Raw genomic sequence first — 22,094 nt, 5'->3', positions numbered from 1 at the left:
ATTCTCGATCCAAATCAACAGCAAGTGTTTGTCAAAGGAGAAGGGAATCAGCGTCGACGATGGCAACGGAAGAAACAAAAGGGATTCATTATTTTTTGCGGGAGGAATTCTTTTCTTTTTAGTGTATTCAATCACACTTCTACATGAAACTTTGTTAGACTTATAAAATTTAAGTGTATTTAACTCGGATCAAAATATGGAGTATTTAAAAGTCTTTTAATATCTTAAGTTATTCATTTAAGCCTTTAAAATCTCGAGCTATTCAATAATATATAGACTTTGATTTTAGTAGAAAATTATGAAAATTTTATATAGTATAAAATCTCTCTGCTAAATTTTTAAAGATTATTATTATTAGTGTTGTTGTTGTTATTGTTATTGTTATTGTTATTGTATAAGTGATAAATAATATGATCATATTTATTATTATTATTATAATTCTTTATTAAAAATTATTAATTTAAAATTAAAATATACTACAGAATGATTATCAATTTTTTTAAAAATATATATTTTTATAATATGAATTTAATATTTAAATAAATACTATTATGATAATAAATATGTATTACTGAAGTCATTACATTGTCATTCCGGTCAAAGTGGACTAGATATTTATATATATATATATTTTAGTTGAATTTAGTTTATAAGCATTTATATTTAGTTTTTAAATTTTTTATACCAAATTTTTTTCAAAAATCATAAATTTTCTTTTTGATTTTATTTATATATTTATTTTTTATGTAAAAAAATTATATATATATAATACTCCATTCATCCCCTTAATTTGTTCACTCTTTCTATTTTCGTCCGTCTCACATAATTTATCATTTTTTTTTGGAAATATAATAATACACTTTAATCATATTTAAAAATTTATAATTTATAATTTATTATTTTAATTAAACTATTTAATCATTTTAATTTTAATCTATAATTATTTTTATTAAATCATAATTATTTTCACTAATACATTTCTTAATTACTTATTAGTTACACAATACCTTAAATTCCGTGTCTAAGCTAAATGAGATAAATTAGCTGGGACGTAGGGAGTATTAAAAACTAATAAAAATAAATTAATATATTGAATAATAATATAATAAATATTATAAAGTTAAAAATATTAATATACAAAATAGTAGTATAATATACTACCATCGTCTGGTTGTAAGGGTCTCATTTACTTTTTGTGTGCTGATATTTGAATATTAATTATTATATCAAAATGTAGTACAAATTAAGAAAAAAATTACAAAAATACTTTCATTAGTGTCTTACAATACTAATAGAAGGATATTTGTACAAAAAAATATACAAATATAAGGATATTTTGGGATCAAGTATAATGACGCAAAAGGTAAATGTTACCCTTAGAGACGGATGTAAGGAGTATGTTACAACATTTCTATTCATTAATAATTATAGTCCCGTAAGAGATGGCCGGGTGGTCTGGGGAGTGAACTTGTGAACTTGTTACAACACATGGTTCGCCTAACGTACAAAAACGGATAAGAGGTGGCAAAGAAAGGAAAGAGAATGAGAGATTGCATCTTGAGTAAGATGAAGTAGTTTAAAGAGATAAAAATAAAAAATATTCCTTCCGTCAACTCAAAGGATATTTTTTATTTATTTTTGTATGTTACATTTAAAATATTTTTCTTATATATTAATAAAAATAATAATATCTTATTATTATATTTAAATTACAAATATATGATTATACATATAATCATGGATATATTAAAATATGACAAGTTTTTTAACAACCTACATAAATGAGCATACATTCAAAGAAGAGCAGCACACTACGCCCACTTCAACGGTATTACTCTCTATCGTTAGTGTAATGCCCCGATTTCGGAATGTATAAAATAATATTATTATAGCAAATAAATATTTGACAATAGTAATGGAATCAAGAAATTAATATTTTGGGATAAATTTTATTCCTATTTTATATATTGATTATGATTGAAAAGACTGTTAAACGGATAAATATCGATAAATATAAATATAAAATATATAATAATAATATAATAATAAAAGTAATGATGATGAAGATAATATTTATAATAATAATAATAATAATAACGTTAATAATAATATAATATAATATAATATATATAATATATATAATAATAATATAATTATATATATATAACAAACTTTAGCTGAGAAGCGAAGGAAGCGAAACGCGAAGGAGAAGAAGAAAGGAGAAGAAAAAAAAAAAAGGAAGAAAAAGATTTAGCTGTCCGATTTTGATTCCGACTTCGGTATTGTATTTCTTGTTATACATAGAATTTAATTATGGATTTTAATATGAATTTCAATATTGGGAATATTAAATTAGAAATTCTTCAAAAATTCAAAATTGGCTATTTAGCTACTTAATCGATGAATTTCTTTAGCTAATAGCCTATTCATAGTCCTAGTATTATATTCTGAGAATTTCGTACCAATCCAAGTCGAATAAAAAACGGCAGTATATTGCACCTGCCTGCTTGTTCATACCTTTGCGTATTTTTATTTAATAATCGGACAATATAAATATTATGAGGTAGAAGGATTTTATAGCTAGAATATCATATTCTACTAAATATAAAAGTTTGGAGCCCGACGAGTTAATTATAGAAATTAGCTTTTGAATAAGCAGGTAGCTCCTGAGAATAAGCATAAAGCTCATCTGATTTGAGTAAATAATGGGACAGGTGTACGTTGGAGGAGATTTGGGTGAAGTTATAAAAATCCAGAAAGTATCGGTAGGAGGTAAGCAGTAGGGAATTAAATCTAATTTTAAGAAATTAGGTATTTATGTTGCATGTGATTCTGATTCTGATATTGATATGATATTATGTGGAATCATTTGGTCAGTGCATCTATATATGTATATATGTGTGTGTATATGCATGTGTGAAACTTCGTTTTACGATATTTGATATACGTATTTGATCGTGTTGGTGAATTTATGAAAAGGAGGATAGGTGGGCCGTCTCACCAGCCCTTTTCATTAAATTCACTTATTGACATGCTGCACACATCGCACGATTTATCGGATATGTTTTATGGATCTATCGTTTAGTCGCCGTGTGCGGTAGTGCTAGGCGAGGGCATCATCTGGGGTTAGGATATTCGACCCCGATGTACCGTAACACTTTGGCGATAGTGGACGATAGTAGTCGGACAACTGGGTGACTTAGTCGCACGGTCATTCAGGGATTAGACCCATTGCAGTTGAGACGTATTTGGTCTAATCATTCGTGTTCGGTGTTGTTCCACTCATTGGAGTAGCTACTAGTGAGGTCTACCGGTAGTTTAGGATCATATGCCAAACTCCAAACGCGATCCCGTTAGGGCGTGCGAGGAGGAGTAGAGTTTCCGGGTTTCCTTCGGGTGATTCCAGGTTGCACGGATTCTACTACGTTACACGGGGTAGGGCTAGACAGGAGGGTCCTATCTTCGCTATCACAGACTATGGGGTGTCTTGTGGTTAATGGCGACAACGCTCGGCTATCCATGTATTGATTGCGGGAGTCGTATGGTGGGTATATGGAAGTGACCGGGTGACCGTTATATTATTATGGGTTTACCAGGTCCTTCCTTGAGCCGAGGATTTTCCGGCTATTTATTGATGATAGTCTAGTGAGCCGTTATTATGGAGCCGAGGTTATTCCGGCTGCTCACTTTGACATATGTATATGGGTATATGTGCATGAGTTGTCGATTTTGACATTATTGTTACATTATTTCAGTATGGGCATGGCATGGCATTTATTTTGCAAATGACGGAAATTAAACTCTATTTTCGAGCATAACATGGCATATTTTACGTTAGTTCTTAAAATGGATTTAATTCTAGACTGCTTTTAAGAAAAATATTTGATTCAGGTACGCATGGCACCTCCGGGACAGGGGACGTCTCGGGAGATAGAAAGACGGGCTGAATGAGTGAACTGCATCTGATGTATTATATGTAAATTCTAACTAGAAAAACCTCCCGTTTTGGGAGTATGTTCTTGTAAATATTTATAAACTTGTTTTTTTGGAAATAATAAAATGCTTATATAATTAATTTTAGCCTTAACACTGTGTTGTGGGGCCCGAAGTAGGAGGTGACGACCTCATGATGCAGTGTGGCGGTAGCATTTCCAGTATGAGCCAACTGGGGGTGTTACAAGCTGGTATCAGAGCCTAGGTTTGATAGATTTTGGCTCTTTGAATTAAAAAGGTTTTGAAAATAATAATGATATTGAATTGGTTTGGTGAGGTTTGGGTTTTGCGGGTGCATTCATGTTAATGTGATCTATCTTTTATTGTTATGCTTGGTTTAGCTGTGTGCTGAATTGATATTGAATCAGGAAAAATTGGGGGCAGTATGTCGAATTCTCGAGGTGGTGGTGTACGTAGGGCTATTCAAGGCCCAGAGTTTGATCCTTCGTCTGATGAGTCACAGTATCCTGTGCCAGCGCATGTACCAACAGAGGCACTTAGTTAGGATTTCTTTCGGCAGTTTATGGCCGCGATGATGCCTCAACAGAGGAGTTTCATTGATGCTGTGATGCGGCATAACCCACCAACATATTCTGGTTCAGTGGAGCCAGGAGTCCTTGAGTTTTGGGTTGAAAAGATGGAAAAGATATTTCGTGTTGTTCAGGTTCCGCCAGATCAACGAGTTAATATTGGAGCCTATTTCTTGGAAGGCCGAGCAAATCGGTGGTGGTTAGGTGAAGAAGCTGCAGGTGTAGACCAAGTGGATATGACTTGGGATGAATTTAAAGCAAAGTTAAAGGCTAGGTTTATACCGTCGCATATTCGAAAAGCGAAGAAGCAAGAATTGCTGGACTTAAAGCAGGGCTCGATGTCAGTTGAGGATTATTTTGTGAAGTTTAATGAGTTGGAGATGTATGTTCCTGACTACTTTTCCTGTGAGCGAGACAGAATTGACCATTTTGTAGACGGGTTGCAACACAGAATTCAAGAAGCTTTAGCGGTGTTGGATATCAGTTCATTGTATGAGGCTTACGAGCGTGCTGCCCGATTTTATCAGAAGCAGGAAGTCAGACAAAAGGAGAGTGAGAAGGAAATAGGTTATCAACATCAGGTTCGAGATAAGGGAAAAGCTAAAGTGGAGGATGAGCCCAAGGGTAAAAAGAAATGGTGGCAAATGTTCAGGTCTGGGCCATCGTATAAGGGGATTTCGATTAATGGACCGAGTCAGGAGAGGTCTCAGCAATCGGGGGCTGTTTGTCGGCGTTGTGGAACAAGCCACCCAGGTACTCGTTGTGATAAAGTTCCATTGACATGTTTTAAATGTGGTGGTAGTGGTCACATTGCCAGGTTATGTCCAAGTGTGGCAACTGCAAGGGAGTTTCCAGAACCGAGGTTTAGGCCATGGCAGCCGCCGTCTTCGCAGTCACAAGGGAGAGGATTAGGATCATCTTGGCGAGGGGGACGAAGTCAGTCACGTTCGTCATCTAGGCAGCCAGGCAGAGGACCTGACCAGCGTGGACGAATAAATGTTCTTACCCAAGCAGAAGCTGATTATCATCCAGGTGAGGTTTTAACGGGTAGATTTCTGGTTTGCGGTTTTCCTGCTCTTGTGTTATTCGATTCGGGTGCAACGTTCTCGTTCATATCTAAGCGTCTAGTTAGACGATTGGGTCTGAATTCATCAGTAGAAGTGGTAGTGGAAGTTTTACTTCCATCAGGAGAAGTGCTGGAATGCCGAGAGCTTTATATGCAGATTCCGGTTAGTATTGAAGGGGTTGATTTTGTTACTAACTTGTTGGGCATCAAGCTATCCGAGTTCGATGTAATATTGGGGATGGATTGGTTAGTGGCATATCAAGCTCAATTTGATTGTCGAAAAAGATCAATTTCGCTGGTTGGAGCGATGGGCGAACTGGTGAATTATGCGGGATCTGCCAGACAACCTTCTATGAAGGTAATTTCATCCCTATCATTTCAATCACTTATTCGTAAGGGGTACCCAGTGTATCTGTGTGAGGTAAGAGATTTGACGCAAGGGGAGCAGCGATTGCAAGATATTCCTGTAGTCCGAAATTTTCCTGATGTATTTCCTGATGACATTCCGGGTATGCCACCAGCTCGTGAGGTGGATTTTACTATTGATATTGTGCCGGGTGCTGAGCCAGTATCAAGGGCTCCATACCGGATGGCACCTTTAGAACTAGCTGAACTTAAATTGCAACTACAGGAATTGCTAGATAAGGGTTACATTCGGCCTAGTACATCGCCTTGGGGAGCTCCAGTTTTATTTGTGAAAAAGAAGGATGGAAGTTTGAGGTTATGTATTGACTACCGTGGACTGAACAAAGTCACGGTGAAGAACAAATATCCTCTTCCGAGGATTGATGATCTATTTGATCAACTGGGAGGAGCAACTATATTCTCAAAGATTGACTTGAGATCTGGATATCATCAGCTAAGGATTGCAGAGCATGACATTCCGAAGACAGCTTTTCGGACTAGATACGGGCATTATGAATTCACGGTTATGTCCTTTGGGTTGACTAACGCCCCGGCTGCGTTTATGGAGTTGATGAATAGAATTTTTCAACCATACCTCGATCAGTTTGTGGTGGTATTTATTGACGATATCTTGGTCTATTCCCCAGATAAAAAGACGCATGCAAAACATTTGCATGTAATATTAAACATATTGCGTGCAAGAAAGTTATATGCCAAGTTATCCAAATGCGAGTTTTGGTTGAAGGAGGTTGCTTTCTTGGGGCATGTTGTTTCTGGAAAGGGTATCTCAGTAGATCCTTCTAAAGTGGCGGCAATTTTGGATTGGCCAAGACCTACCAATCAATCAGAAGTAAGAAGCTTTTTGGGTTTGGCAGGATATTATCGGCGATTCGTTCTTGATTTTTCGAAGGTTGCAAAACCATTAACTAATTTGCTGAAAAAGGATGCAAAGATTAACTGGGATCACGAGTGTGAGTCATCCTTTCTAGAATTGAAACATCGATTAACTTCAGCGCCAATTTTGGCTTTACCAGTGGAAGGTGAGGAGTTTGAAGTGTATAGTGATGCTTCGAAGCAGGGATTGGGATGTGTCTTAATGCAGAATCAAAGAGTTATTGCTTATGCATCACGACAACTAAAACCTCACGAAGAGAATTATCCGACACACGACTTGGAAAGGGCAGCAGTTGTGTTTGCTTTGAAGATTTGGAGACACTATCTTTATGGAGCCCATTGCAGAATATTTACTGACCATCAAAGTTTGAAATATATCTTCACCCAAAAAGAATTGAATTTAAGACAAAGAAGATGGTTAGAATTGGTGAAGGATTATGATCTTGAAATTGTGTATCATGAAGGCAAAGCAAATGTTGTAGCCGATGCCTTAAGTCGAAAACCAAGGCATAACTTGGGCTTCATGTCGGTTGCTGATGAACTGTGCCAAGATTTAGCGCGGATGGAAATTGAGGTACTTGGACGGGGTATGACTCGGGGATATTTGCAAATGATACAAGTTGAGCCTGAAATTTATGATCGCATTAGAGCGGCTCAAATGGAAGATAATAAAATGGTTGAGCTTGCAGTGAAAGTTCAGTACGGTCAGACTCAAAATTTTAATATTGCTCCAGATGGGAGTCTTCGATTTCACGGGAGGTGGTGTATCCCAAAGGATCGAAATGATTTGAAAGAGCAGATTATGAGTGAGGCTCATAATACACCATACTCAGTGCATCCGGGGGGAAATAAAATGTATCATGACCTACGTCAACATTTTTGGTGGAAGGGCATGAAGAAGGATGTAGCCAAATTTGTTGCACGATGTTTAAATTGTCAAAAGGTAAAAGCAGAACATCATAGACCAATGGGGTTGCTACAACCTTTAGAAGTTCCACTCTGGAAATGGGATTCTATCGCAATGGATTTTGTAACAGGACTTCCAAGGTCAAAGTCGGGAACAGATGCAATTTGGGTAATTATAGACAGATTGACCAAGTCAGCAGTGTTCATTCCAGTACGTATGACTTGGAGTATGCAGAAATTGGCCAAATTATATGTTCATTATGTGGTTAAACGACACGGTATTCCTGAGGTGATCATATCAGATCGTGATCCACGTTTTCAATCTCGATTTTGGCAAAAATTGCAGGAAGCCTTTGGTACTCAGTTGCATATGAGTACTGCATTCCATCCTATGACTGATGGTCAGTCAGAAAGAACTATCCGTATTCTGGAAGATATGCTAAGAGCTTGTGCTATGGAATTTCAAGGGAGTTGGGAAGACCACTTGGATTTAGTGGAATTTTCATATAATAATAGCCATCAAGCAAGTATCGGAATGGCTCCTTTTGAAGCTCTTTATGGTCGAAAATGCAGAACTCCTTTGAGTTGGGACGATATGAGTGATCGACTGATACTGGGTCCGGAAATGATTGAGGAATCGAAAAATAAGATTCGAATTATCAGAGAAAAGATGAAGGCAGCTCAAGATCGTCAAAAGAGTTATGCCGATAGAGCCCGACGTGAGGGTCAATTTCAAAGTGGAGATTTTGTCTTATTGAAAGTATCCCCAATGAAAGGTATTAGAAGGTTTGGGATTAAAGGAAAATTGAGTCCGCGTTATGTTGGACCTTATGAAATTGTCGATCGAGTTGGTGATTGGGCCTATCGGTTGGCACTTCCAAATTCTATGGAGCGTATCCATAATGTGTTTCATATATCTCAGCTTCGTAGGTATGTTGCAGATCCTTCTCATATTTTATCTCCAGATGAGATAGAGCTGAATGAAGATCTTTCGTATGAAGAAAAGCCTCTGTGGATCATGGACACAAAGGTCCGAACCATGAGGAATCGAGATATTCGTATGGTGAAAGTAATGTGGTCCAGACATGGAGCGGAAGAGGCCACGTGGGAAGTAGAACAAGAAATGTTCAAAGCATACCCACAATTGTTTAATTAAGTTGCCTTGTTATGTGTTTGAGTTTAGATTTCGGGGACGAAATCTTTTTAAGGGGGAGTGGATTGTAATGCCCCGATTTCGGAATGTATAAAATAATATTATTATAGCAAATAAATATTTGACAATAGTAATGGAATCAAGAAATTAATATTTTGGGATAAATTTTATTCCTATTTTATATATTGATTATGATTGAAAAGACTGTTAAACGGATAAATATCGATAAATATAAATATAAAATATATAATAATAATATAATAATAAAAGTAATGATGATGAAGATAATATTTATAATAATAATAATAATAATAATAATAATAATAATAACGTTAATAATAATATAATATAATATAATATATATAATATATATAATAATAATATAATTATATATATATAACAAACTTTAGCTGAGAAGCGAAGGAAGCGAAACGCGAAGGAGAAGAAGAAAGGAGAAGAAAAAAAAAAAGGAAGAAAAAGATTTAGCTGTCCGATTTTGATTCCGACTTCGGTATTGTATTTCTTGTTATACATAGAATTTAATTATGGATTTTAATATGAATTTCAATATTGGGAATATTAAATTAGAAATTCTTCAAAAATTCAAAATTGGCTATTTAGCTACTTAATCGATGAATTTCTTTAGCTAATAGCCTATTCGTAGTCCTAGTATTATATTCTGAGAATTTCGTACCAATCCAAGTCGAATAAAAAACGGCAGTATATTGCACCTGCCTGCTTGTTCATACCTTTGCGTATTTTTATTTAATAATCGGGCAATATAAATATTATGAGGTAGAAGTATTTTATAGCTAGAATATCATATTCTACTAAATATAAAAGTTTGGAGCCCGACGAGTTAATTATAGAAATTAGCTTTTGAATAAGCAGGTAGCTCCTGAGAATAAGCATAAAGCTCATCTGATTTGAGTAAATAATGGGACAGGTGTACGTTGGAGGAGATTTGGGTGAAGTTATAAAAATCCAGAAAGTATCGGTAGGAGGTAAGCAGTAGGGAATTAAATCTAATTTTAAGAAATTAGGTATTTATGTTGCATGTGATTCTGATTCTGATATTGATATGATATTATGTGGAATCATTTGGTCAGTGCATCTATATATGTATATATGTGTGTGTATATGCATGTGTGAAACTTCGTTTTACGATATTTGATATACGTATTTGATCGTGTTGGTGAATTTATGAAAAGGAGGATAGGTGGGCCGTCTCACCAGCCCTTTTCATTAAATTCACTTATTGACATGCTGCACACATCGCACGATTTATCGGATATGTTTTATGGATCTATCGTTTAGTCGCCGTGTGCGGTAGTGCTAGGCGAGGGCATCATCTGGGGTTAGGATATTCGACCCCGATGTACCGTAACACTTTGGCGATAGTGGACGATAGTAGTCGGACAACTGGGTGACTTAGTCGCACGGTCATTCAGGGATTAGACCCATTGCAGTTGAGACGTATTTGGTCTAATCATTCGTGTTCGGTGTTGTTCCACTCATTGGAGTAGCTACTAGTGAGGTCTACCGGTAGTTTAGGATCATATGCCAAACTCCAAACGCGATCCCGTTAGGGCGTGCGAGGAGGAGTAGAGTTTCCGGGTTTCCTTCGGGTGATTCCAGGTTGCACGGATTCTACTACGTTACACGGGGTAGGGCTAGACAGGAGGGTCCTATCTTCGCTATCACAGACTATGGGGTGTCTTGTGGTTAATGGCGACAACGCTCGGCTATCCATGTATTGATTGCGGGAGTCGTATGGTGGGTATATGGAAGTGACCGGGTGACCGTTATATTATTATGGGTTTACCAGGTCCTTCCTTGAGCCGAGGATTTTCCGGCTATTTATTGATGATAGTCTAGTGAGCCGTTATTATGGAGCCGAGGTTATTCCGGCTGCTCACTTTGACATATGTATATGGGTATATGTGCATGAGTTGTCGATTTTGACATTATTGTTACATTATTTCAGTATGGGCATGGCATGGCATTTATTTTGCAAATGACGGAAATTAAACTCTATTTTCGAGCATGACATGGCATATTTTACGTTAGTTCTTAAAATGGATTTAATTCTAGACTGCTTTTAAGAAAAATATTTGATTCAGGTACGCATGGCACCTCCGGGACAGGGGACGTCTCGGGAGATAGAAAGACGGGCTGAATGAGTGAACTGCATCTGATGTATTATATGTAAATTCTAACTAGAAAAACCTCCCGTTTTGGGAGTATGTTCTTGTAAATATTTATAAACTTGTTTTTTTGGAAATAATAAAATGCTTATATAATTAATTTTAGCCTTAACACTGTGTTGTGGGGCCCGAAGTAGGAGGTGACGACCTCATGATGCAGTGTGGCGGTAGCATTTCCAGTATGAGCCAACTGGGGGTGTTACAGTTAGTCATTCATCAACATGTTCCTTTGATGCCTTGACAATCATGAAACTAAACAAGCTATGGAGGAAACTTATGCCGGAGTTGACATAGCTCATCAAGCTGGCCCAAAGCTGCATTTCCGAATAAAAAGGATAGGGTATAGAGTTTGCATTGAGATGTCAACCGTGTCAGTATTATGCTAACTTTATCAATAAGCCACCAGAACTAATATCCCAACCATTGCTTCGTGGTCATTTGATACTAGGGGTATGGATGTCGTGGGGCCACTTACAAAGTCATCCGTTGGACATCTTTATATCTTGGCCGTGACAGACTATTTCTCCAAATGAGCTGAAACAATTCCTTTGAAGGAGTAAAAAATGAGACAACCACAAACTTCATACGAATCAACATCATTACCATTGCGAGGTCCCTCGGAGCATCCTCACCAATAATGGAAGATCTTTCGTCAATACTCACATATACAAGCTTTGAGGAAAGTTCATCTTCCTACAAAATAAGTCCTCAATCTATTATGCGTCAAAAAATGGACTTGTGGAAGTATTCAACAGAACACTTTGCAACTTGCTAAAAGAGGTTCTCTTCAAATCAAAGAAAGATTAGCATGAGCGCATCGGTGAAGCTTTATGGGCCTGTCGTATTACATTCGAAACTCCAACACAAGCAACGCCATATGCACTTGTATACGGAGTCGAAGTTGTCTACCTATCAGAATGAAAAATTCCTTTGTCAAGAATTGCTCTTTAAGAAGGGTTGAAGACTGAAGAATATGCCTGATTAAGACTCTAAGATTTAAAGGCTCTCAATGAGAAATGAGTACAAGCTTAACAAAGATTGGAGTGTTGTCAAGCACATTTTTCTCGAGCTTTCAATAAAAAAAGTCAAATCACGGTCATTTCAAGTCGGAGAATTGGTTCTTCCTGTGAAAATTCCTAAAAGACATGATCCCAAGTTGATACTTGACATGTACCATATCTCCCAAGTTGATTCTTGTCCAAATGGGATGGACCGTATGTTGTCATTGAGGTCTACACAAATGGCGCGTACAAGTTGATATCTTAAGACGAACTCTGAATAGAGCCGATCAGCAGGAGGTCTCTCAAAAGATATTATACATAAGAGTCTTTTAAATTAATTCAAGACTCTTTAGACTGAGAATAAAATGCAACTACTCGATGACTTGATCCCTTCACTGGGTACGTAAGAAACTTGAAATATAACTTTATGTTCAGTCGAATACCTTAAAAGAAAAAAAGAAATTAGCCTCAAAAGAGAAAAAAATAGCTTGCAAAGAAAAAATGATTTGGGTAAAAAAAAAAAAAAGACCCTAAAAAACGAAAAATGATAGCCATAAAAAAACAGATAAAAAGAAGAAAAGAAAATTTTGTTTTTTTTTTAAAAAAAGAAAAATAAAAAATGATAAATAATTATTGTTTTACTTAGATTTTAATTATGGATAAATAAAACAAACACATATGTATATATACGAAAGTTAGAAAAAACAAAATCTAAAATTTATTGATTGGTAATAAAAATGAAAAGTACAAAATAATTTCAGACATTAAGATTATACAACTCTTGTTTGCTAATATCTAACAACTTTTTGAAGCTTTTTAAATATTTTCGTCTAGTGCAGGGATGTTCTCTACATCGGCGAACTCATATTTAATTTTAGCAATTTGAGTGAGGATATTCTTATGGACGGCATGACGATGCTCGATAAGGGAAATATTCTCTCTTTTTTACTCTAGTAAACTGCGAAGTTTCACGTCAATAATCTTCACACACTTCTGTAATTCTTTGATAGTTTTGCTCTCTGAAGTCTTCCTCATGTCAAAGAGCAATAATCGATCTTTGATCTCTGAAATAGGTTGATCGCAGACCGCCAAGAATATGGTGTAAGTCAATTCGAAATGAGCCTCGTCAAAAGATGCAACATCATCAAAAAGGGCCTTGACTCGGTCTTTAATGTGAGAAATGTCGGAGTACTTAAAGTTTTTCAAAGTGAAGGAGTTGGTGTCCTCAAAAGCTTGCCCCGAAGATCCGACCATACTCTCCCCAAATATTCGCATTAGATAGAATTCAAAAAAAATTTCGCCACAAAATTCTCAAAACCACAGGAATGATGGACTGAATCACCACGGGTTTGGTTGGAACATCATTTACTTTCTAATTGCAAACATCCTTGTTTTCTCCAATTAGCTCCACAATGGAATCTCGGCTTGCCAAGGGATCCTTCGCCTCAACCAACAAAAAAGGGATAAGGAAAAAAAATGAATAGTCGCTCAAGGAATGATGCCGGCAAGAATGGGGACCTAAGGAATTCATGATAATATTAGGATCTTGACGAGTTTGCTTCCAATAGACATCATGATCACTACTACTTCTCTCGATGGTAGAAGGTCCCGCCCGTTTGAGGAACCGACATTGAGACTGTTTGAATTTCCTTTGTTCTTTTCGAAAACACCGCATGATAAGCAACAATGTCTTTTGAGCTTTATCCGCAAACTTGAGTCTACCACTTCTTATAGACATAGAAACAAAATCCCCTCGGAGCTGCATAAATACGTGGAAGTATAACTTTGTTTGAAGACTTCAAGATAGTGCTTTGGTGCCAATGTCAATAACATTCCTCAAAAGTGCAACAACGGATGTCTTTTAAAAGAATCTTGGGAATCTCTTGGAAAAAACCAAATTGACAGCAGAAACGGTGGGGACTATACGACTCCAAAAAACATCAAAGTCCATCCCGCAAAGTTTGAAAGCAAACGAGAATAGAGATGGAGTATTCTTGCTCGTAGTCTTCACGATTTCCATCATCAATGAACTGCACATTGAAATATTTCATGATCATGGTTCAAGTTCAACTAAAGTAGTCACCGCAAAATTTTTTTATACGCACGAGCGCTTACAGCCCCAAAATGCTTCACCATCCTTGGACCGAAGATTCCCTTCCAAATGTTGAAGTGGGTCTCACAATACTCGGCGATCTATCTAGTCAAAAAGTGGAGATAAAATGTTGTCTGAACTTTCTTGGGATTGGATGAATCGACGATCATGTTTAGCTCTCTATAAACATTTGTCAAAACTGGGATGGCCAAGCTTACCATAAATTTCAACGCTAGGATGCTCACTATCTTGAAAGTTGAAGGACGTATCAAACCTACGTCATCAAGCAGAAGCACAAATATGCAAAGCCAACAAACAAGAAACATTATGAGAAGAGTCTCCTCGAGGTGTTCCCGTCTAAGTTTAAGTTTGGTGAAATATGACTTTTGCGCCTTCGACCATGGCTCATGGACACCAATCTCTCCTGAAGGTTGTAAATAGCATTTTCCGACAAACTATTATATCAAAATAGTATTTAAATCAAAGTTTATCAATCCAAATCAAACAAACTCAACATAAATAGATAAATATAAACTTATTAAATACAATAATTATAAATAATAAAATTTTGAAATAAAACATCATTTTATACATACAAATTATAAATACTTTAAATATATAAATAAAATTATTATATCAAATAACTAAATAACAAATCATACATAATAATTAATAAAAAGTAATTGAAATAATTTGCTATAGATATATAAAAAAAATGTAAAATTTTTAAATGTAAAGCTCTTATTGTTAAAATTTTGTAAAAGTAATTTGTTGTATGTGTATGATTATTTATTTATTTATTTAAAATTAATGTAACTAATTTGTATATCATACACATACAATTTTTAATTGTAGTTTATATCTATAAAAAGAAAGTGAATTTAATATAGTTATAATAAATATTTGAAAGTTATTTTTGTAGAATGTGTATTTATTATTGGTTATTGGTTTTTTATGATGTTGTATCATATTTTATGTAATGGGTCATTATGTTTTCTATATATAAAAAATTTGGTTCGATATTTAGTGCATTTAAATTGATTTATGCACATAAACTTAAAAAAGTAAATTAATCATATTTATAGAAAAATCAACTTATGTATGTTAATAATTTTTTTTATATTGTTTATGTTCTTATTTTTTTTGCAATGTCTTTTAATATTTAATTAAATTTTTGTGTCAATATGCAGATGTATATATATATATATATATATATATCAGAATTCATTATGTTGCAAGGAACAACAATATGGATATGCATAGTGAAAATTTTATACTTGAGTTTATAATGGACGTCGAATAATTTCTAAAATAGCAAGAAAACAAGTAACATATATGGATCAAGCTAAGATTATATTAGGTGTTCTTGTCACAAATGCAAAACACAAAAATATATTTCCCCAAATGAAGTTGAAGTGCACCTATATAGGAAGAAATTCATAAAAAATTATTATAATTTGATATATCAAGGAGAACCAGAAAATAATTATAGTCCATCAAGAAATTTTGTCCTTAATAATTGACCATGGACATCATTAACACACCATCATCACTCAAATTATGAGAAAAAATGTTTCCTGACATTATTGGAGTGTCAATATATTCATATCAGTTTAATGTTTCTTCTATAGATTCTAGATTTAAATAATCTAACAGTGTGCACATTTGAACAAGTTCATAGATATTTTACATGCAACTAATTGTTCTTATGTGGAATGATTGTGAGATACATTTTCAATTATTTGCAGTTGCTCATTTAGTTAGCATCAAGGATTATTATAATATGCCACAAATTGATTCAATGATTTGTAGCAAATTATAAGTGAAATGTTGCCTACAGATCATATGTTGCCATCATATTTTTATGCAACACAAAATTGATATGTGAATTGGGGTTATCTTATTCCAAATATGCAAAATCAGAGTTTTCCAAATATTAAATTTGATTGCTGCAAAAATAGTTGTATATTATTTTGGAACAAAGATGAATTAATGGACTGTTGCAAACTTTGTGGGTATTAAGTTATAAAACACCTCAATGGAAAAAGGTTCATTTTGCACGATTAAGATATTTACCATTAACTGCTACATTGTAAAGGTTATATGCTTCTAAAAAAATGGCAGAAACTATGCCGTGGAATTTCCCACACGACACTTAAAATAGTTGTACGTGTCATCCTTTTGATGGTGAAGCATGGAAACATTTTGATTGTGTACATACTGAATTTTCACATGAGGAGAGAAATGTTTGGCTAGAATTATATGTAGTTGGCTTTTGTCCCAATGGATCATATGGAAAAAAGTATTCTTGTTGACCTATTATTGTCACACCTTCCAACTTACCTCTAGGTATGAGTATGAAGAGTGAATATATATTTTTATCATCGATAATTCTTGGCCCTACAAATCAAAAAGGTAACATTAATGTATATTTGCAATATTTAATTGAAGTGTTGAAAAAATTGTAGAAGATAGGGGAAATAATGTGCGACACTTCTACAAAGACATATCTTTTAATGAGAGCTTTACTTATGTGGAAAATTAATGACTTTCCAACATATGATATGCTTTATTCTTAAAGTACAATTGGGCTTATAAGTTGTCCAATATGCATGGAGGATACTTGAACATTTTACTTAGAATACGGAAGAAAGGTTAGTGACTTTAATTGTCATTGACGATTCTTACCCTCTGATGATGAGTATCGACGTGATAAGAAATCTTTCAAAAGAGGTTTTGTTGAATATTCATCTCTTCCTCAAAGGCGAGATAGAGATAAAATTGGGACCAAGTATTTCATTTTAATAGTCATAGATGATCCTCATGAAAAGCCCTATGGATATGATACTAATAATAAGTGCACCCACATAAATATATTTTTGGAATTTACAATATTGGAAAAATCATTTGATTCTACACAATCTTGACGTGATGCATATTAAAAAAAATGTATTTGATAATATTTCTATATTGTCATGGTAATCAAAGAAAAAAGTAAGGATAACCTCAGGGCTCGAAAGGATATCAAAGTTCTATGCAATCGACCAGAGCTTACCGTGAACCGAGATAGGGAGTACTATGCCCAAAGCAATATACACATTAAATCGAGAACAAAGGAAAAAAAAATATGTCAACGACTTAAGAAATTGAAATTTCTGACAGCTACGTTCTGATATCAGTAGAGTGAGTGAGCTTAACCTGAGTTGTATGAAAAGTCATTTCACATTTTTTTTTGGAGAGATTGATTCCGATTGCATTCAAGAAGATGCTTTCAGATAATGTATGAAGTGCCATTGTAAAGATTAGTCTATTTTTTTAGCAATTGTGTAGTCCTATAGTGAAAGAAAGATATATGAAAGAGTTGGACAAAAAAACTCCATTAATAATTCACAATCTTGAGAAGATATTTCCACCAAACTTTTTTATTCGATGGAGCGTGTTATGGTTCATTTACCATATAAGGTACATGTAGGATGTGACACCTCAGCCCACAAGCCATGCTGGTCGAGCATGTCGTGATTAGACTAGCCCCACAAGTTAATATGAGTCATTTAAATGAGTTTTTGTCCTCACTCATGCGTACCTTGGGAGACTTCCCAAAAGGTCACCCATTCTAAAATTATTCTAGGGAAATCACACTTAAATCTAGAATTCTTTCAGTAGGGTTCCCGAAAAAGAATGTGCATATTGTTGACATGAGTAGTTTATTCAATCTATTTAATCTCTATCCAATATCGGATGGCCTAACACTGGCTCATCTACACACATGAGTTGGCATAGCACCGGCCCAACTTCGGGGGTATCACATAGCTTTGCCTCCGTTCAAAGCCCTGCCTCATATCGATTCTGATTCGTTCAAAGCCATTGTCTACTTCCAACTCTAATTCATTCAAAGGTTTTGTCTAATTCTAACTCTAATTCGTGTAGAGCTCTACTCTTGTCTTCTGATTGATTTAGTAGATGATTTTGGTTATCATCTCTAATCTTCTCCACAAGATTTTAGAAGAATTTCGAGGGAATCAAGGCAAGGTAATAGTAGCTAAAAATGACGGATCGGACCCGAGATGAGTGCATGGCCCAATAAAGCAAAAAATAGTTAAAGACCTTGGAAAAAATCATCAGATAAGGTCAATATTTTGAAAGAAAAGCCCTAGTTGAACAAAACCCATGAATGAGAGATGAAAACCCCAATTGAGGAAAGAGGCCCAAATCAGCAAAGGCCCAAAAAGAAAGTAAGCAACTCAGAATCTTACCCATCGGAAAAAACTCTACTCATTGCGAGAAAATTTGCAGCTTTGCTAAAAAGTGGTAGGAAAAAGTAATGGCTACAGAAATCATAATAGCCATCAAGAAAAAAGCGTTTAATCCTTAAGGAACTTGAAGGTTATTTTAGTGGAGTTAATATCAAGCAATTAAAATTTGAGTTATCATGATAGTCAATGAGCTAGGGGGTTATGATGATCAAAACATGAGAGCTCAAGAAGTTGGCTTTTTAATGGAGTAAGTTACATGAAATTAATAAAGTGGAGTTTTAACTTTAAGGTAGGACATGAAAGGGAGAAGATCGAAAGAAGAAAAGATCCCCGACTAACACAAATTTTCAACATGTTATCTTTATTTTCTCGGTATTTTTATATTTCAATATTATATATTTTTCACACATTTATTTGCTTTCTTTTCTATTTTCCTTTCGATTCCTATGTACTTTCTGTTTAAGTTCAATGAATTTTTAATTTTTTTTTCATTTTTATAGGCTGATTTTTCGCTAAGTCCCATTTTTGCAGACACAAAATATCACTTAGTGGCATTTTGAAGTTCCTTAAGGGATCTTTGGCCATTCTCGACCAATTTCATCAAGCTGTAGTAACACTTGATATACGAATTTCGGTATACAACAACCATATTTATGAAAAGTATAACCAGGGCCGGCCCTGACTTTCGAAGGGCCAAGGGCAAACTAAAAATTAGGGGTCCTTATATATATATAATATTTTTTTACCTATAATAAAATATAAATAATAACAAACATTTTTTAGTATTTTATTATGCAAAAAATATCAATAATAATAATAAGGTAAAATTGTTCATAGCTCTCATGTAATTTTGAAACTTAGTATAAATTGTTCATGTACTTATAAAAAATTGTGTGATGCCCCCTTATATTTTAACAAACATTATATAAAACCCTCGCCATACAAAAATATATATGGAAAATTTTCTAGGGGTTTCGTTCAATGTTTTTGAAAGTATAAAGGGTGCCATGTAATTTTAAAGTAAAGAGAAGATTTACATTGAGTTTTGAAACTACAATAGAGTTATTAACAATTTTGCCTAATAATAATAATAATAATTTTGTCTAATACTTATTTTCTTTTAAATATGCAAAAAAAATAAAATAAAATAAAAATAAAAGACCCCTAAATATATATAAATGATATACTCCATTTTCTTTTTACCTATAATAGAATATAAATAATTAACTAAAATAACTTTTTCTAGCATTTTTGGATAAAATGTCAATAATAGTCTTAACATTAATTTTGCCTAAATAATTTTAAAATAAAAATTAAAGCTCCTAAATATGTATAAATAATATTTTTTTTATTTATAATAAAATATAAATAATCAAATAAAGTAAAATTTCTAATATTTTTATATGCAAAATATCAATAATACTATTAATATTAATTTTGTTTAATTCATTCTAATATATAATAACATAAATATATAATGAATCTCTATTTAGATTGGACCCAAGGCGAGCGTGCCTTTTGCCCAGGGCTGGCCCTGAGTATAACACGCATAATCAAACTTGTCATACTTTTCTCAATTACATTCATAGCTATAACCATGGCCTTTATAGTATTATATTTGAAGGCGCCAATTATTTGAGTCAAATCTATTTTGAAAAGTACAATTGTAAGTAGCATCTAAGAATAAAATAAACCAAAAATATATTTTTTTTCAAGAAATTTTTGCTTTGTGGTTTTGAATTTGGATTTTTTTTTTTTTTTACAATACAATCGCAATTACTTAAAAAATACTCTTTTGGTCATATCTATCTATCCATTTAGTTTTTGCTTGGAATTTTATAAATATTAATATTATATTGGGGATGTAGTAGAAATAAAAGTAGAAAGACTAAAGTACTCTTATTAGTATTGTACGATATAAATGTAAAGATATTTGTGTAATATATTGTAAATTGGAAGAGTATTTGTAATGTTAGGTAGATAGTACAATTACTTAAAAAAAAAGAATTATTTTGTTATGGGACGGACTAAATTGAAAAAATGGATAGATGGTTAAGGGATGCAGGGAATATATATTTTTTGTCCCAGAATAGTTGTCTTATTCTTTTATTCCTATTTTGTAGTCACCACTATGCAACAAAATTATCACTACTTTTCCACAATATTTACGCAAATATCACTACAATTATCACTTTAATATAACCCTTCATAAACTAAGAAAAATTTGACCTCATTTACAATTTTCTTTATATCTACTTTTAATTTAATATATTATTTTTTAAATTTTGTGTCTGTTCCCAATAAGATATCTCTTATTAAAATATTATATTTAAATTACTATTAACATAAAAAATCTAAAGTAAATAGTAAATACTGACGCATCCCTTATTTATGTTAATATTAGTGTCTTGTTGGTGCAATTTGCAATTTTATTGTTATTATTTTATTCGATGTGAATGATTTTTATATCTCTCAATTGGTCATTATTTTATTAATTGTTTTTAACTTATTGATTTTCTCAAATTTTATTGAATTAAAGTTTACAAGAGATTGCGAATTATTTGCCGGCCGTACTTGCAAACAAATAATTTTGAAGTATTTTATTTGTCTTCTTCAATTCTTTAGTATTTTTTTGGGTAATTTTATTCGGATTTGATCTAGCATTATTATTTATTTATTTATTTATTTATTTATTTATTTATTGTCAAAATCATTAAACCACCCACAGTTTTTATTAAATACTCTCCCGCTCCCATATAAGAATTGACCGCATTTGATTTGTGGTACGATATTTTATGCACTAAAATTTAGTGAGTTAATTATATTGGATTATGTTATTATTATTATTATTATTATTACTCCCTTCATTCCATATGTAAATATTCATATTTGTTTTTTGCACTTAGTTTTAAAAATATTAATATTATATTGGGATATACTACCAAAACACAGGATATTAACCACGGGCTGAGGGTTCGTAACAATATCATCGTAACAAATAGATATTTTAGTTACGATAAAAATCGTGACAAAACAATTTGTGTTCGGTCAACGTTTCAGGCACAGTTGTTACGCAGAATTTTACGTAACAATTAAGAAGAAGGAAAACTTTGGTCGAAATAATATTAGTTACGATCAAATTTCATAACTAATGATATTAATTTATTTTTTTCCATTTAAATTTAATATTTGAAATTTTTAAAAAATTAAATATATATATATATAAACACGCATTGGTAAGTCTTCACTCAAAAATCTCAAATACAGAAATTAGGGCACACCTTCTTCTCCCCCTCGCGCTGATCTCTTCCTTCCCCCGCACTGCACTGTACTCCCCCCTCCTTCCGCCGACACAACCCTCATCGTCAAATTGGTTGGATTGACAAGCTACTCCGACGCCGGCGTTCAGGTAAGGTGTTTAGGTTTTGTCCAATAAGATTCAGTATGGACCTACGGTTCTTCGTTCGTTGCATTCTCAAACTGATATTTTGAGGAACACAAAAAATTGGCTTCTTTAGGTTCATACGGGTTTGGGTATGCCATGATTGCTTTCTCTTTGTTCATGTCTGTGTCTAGAGCAAGCTTTTGAGGTCT

At 33.7% G+C, this 22,094-nt stretch overlaps 1 long non-coding RNA gene across 1 annotated transcript; it reads left to right on the top strand.

Annotated features, from left to right (window-relative positions):
- The first annotated feature begins 9,811 nt into the window (after positions 1 to 9,811).
- Positions 9,812 to 11,116, top strand: LOC127245177 (uncharacterized). The gene is made up of 2 exons (XR_007837404.1): positions 9,812 to 9,951; positions 11,071 to 11,116. It is a non-coding gene; the product is annotated as an uncharacterized LOC127245177 (long non-coding RNA).
- The last annotated feature ends 10,978 nt before the right edge of the window (positions 11,117 to 22,094 follow it).

This window comes from Andrographis paniculata, unplaced genomic scaffold (genome assembly GCF_009805555.1).
Source record: "Andrographis paniculata isolate CXL003 unplaced genomic scaffold, ASM980555v1 Contig21END, whole genome shotgun sequence".
NCBI classification, from domain to species: domain Eukaryota; kingdom Viridiplantae; phylum Streptophyta; class Magnoliopsida; order Lamiales; family Acanthaceae; genus Andrographis; species Andrographis paniculata.
This window is presented reverse-complemented; position numbering and strand designations above follow the sequence as displayed.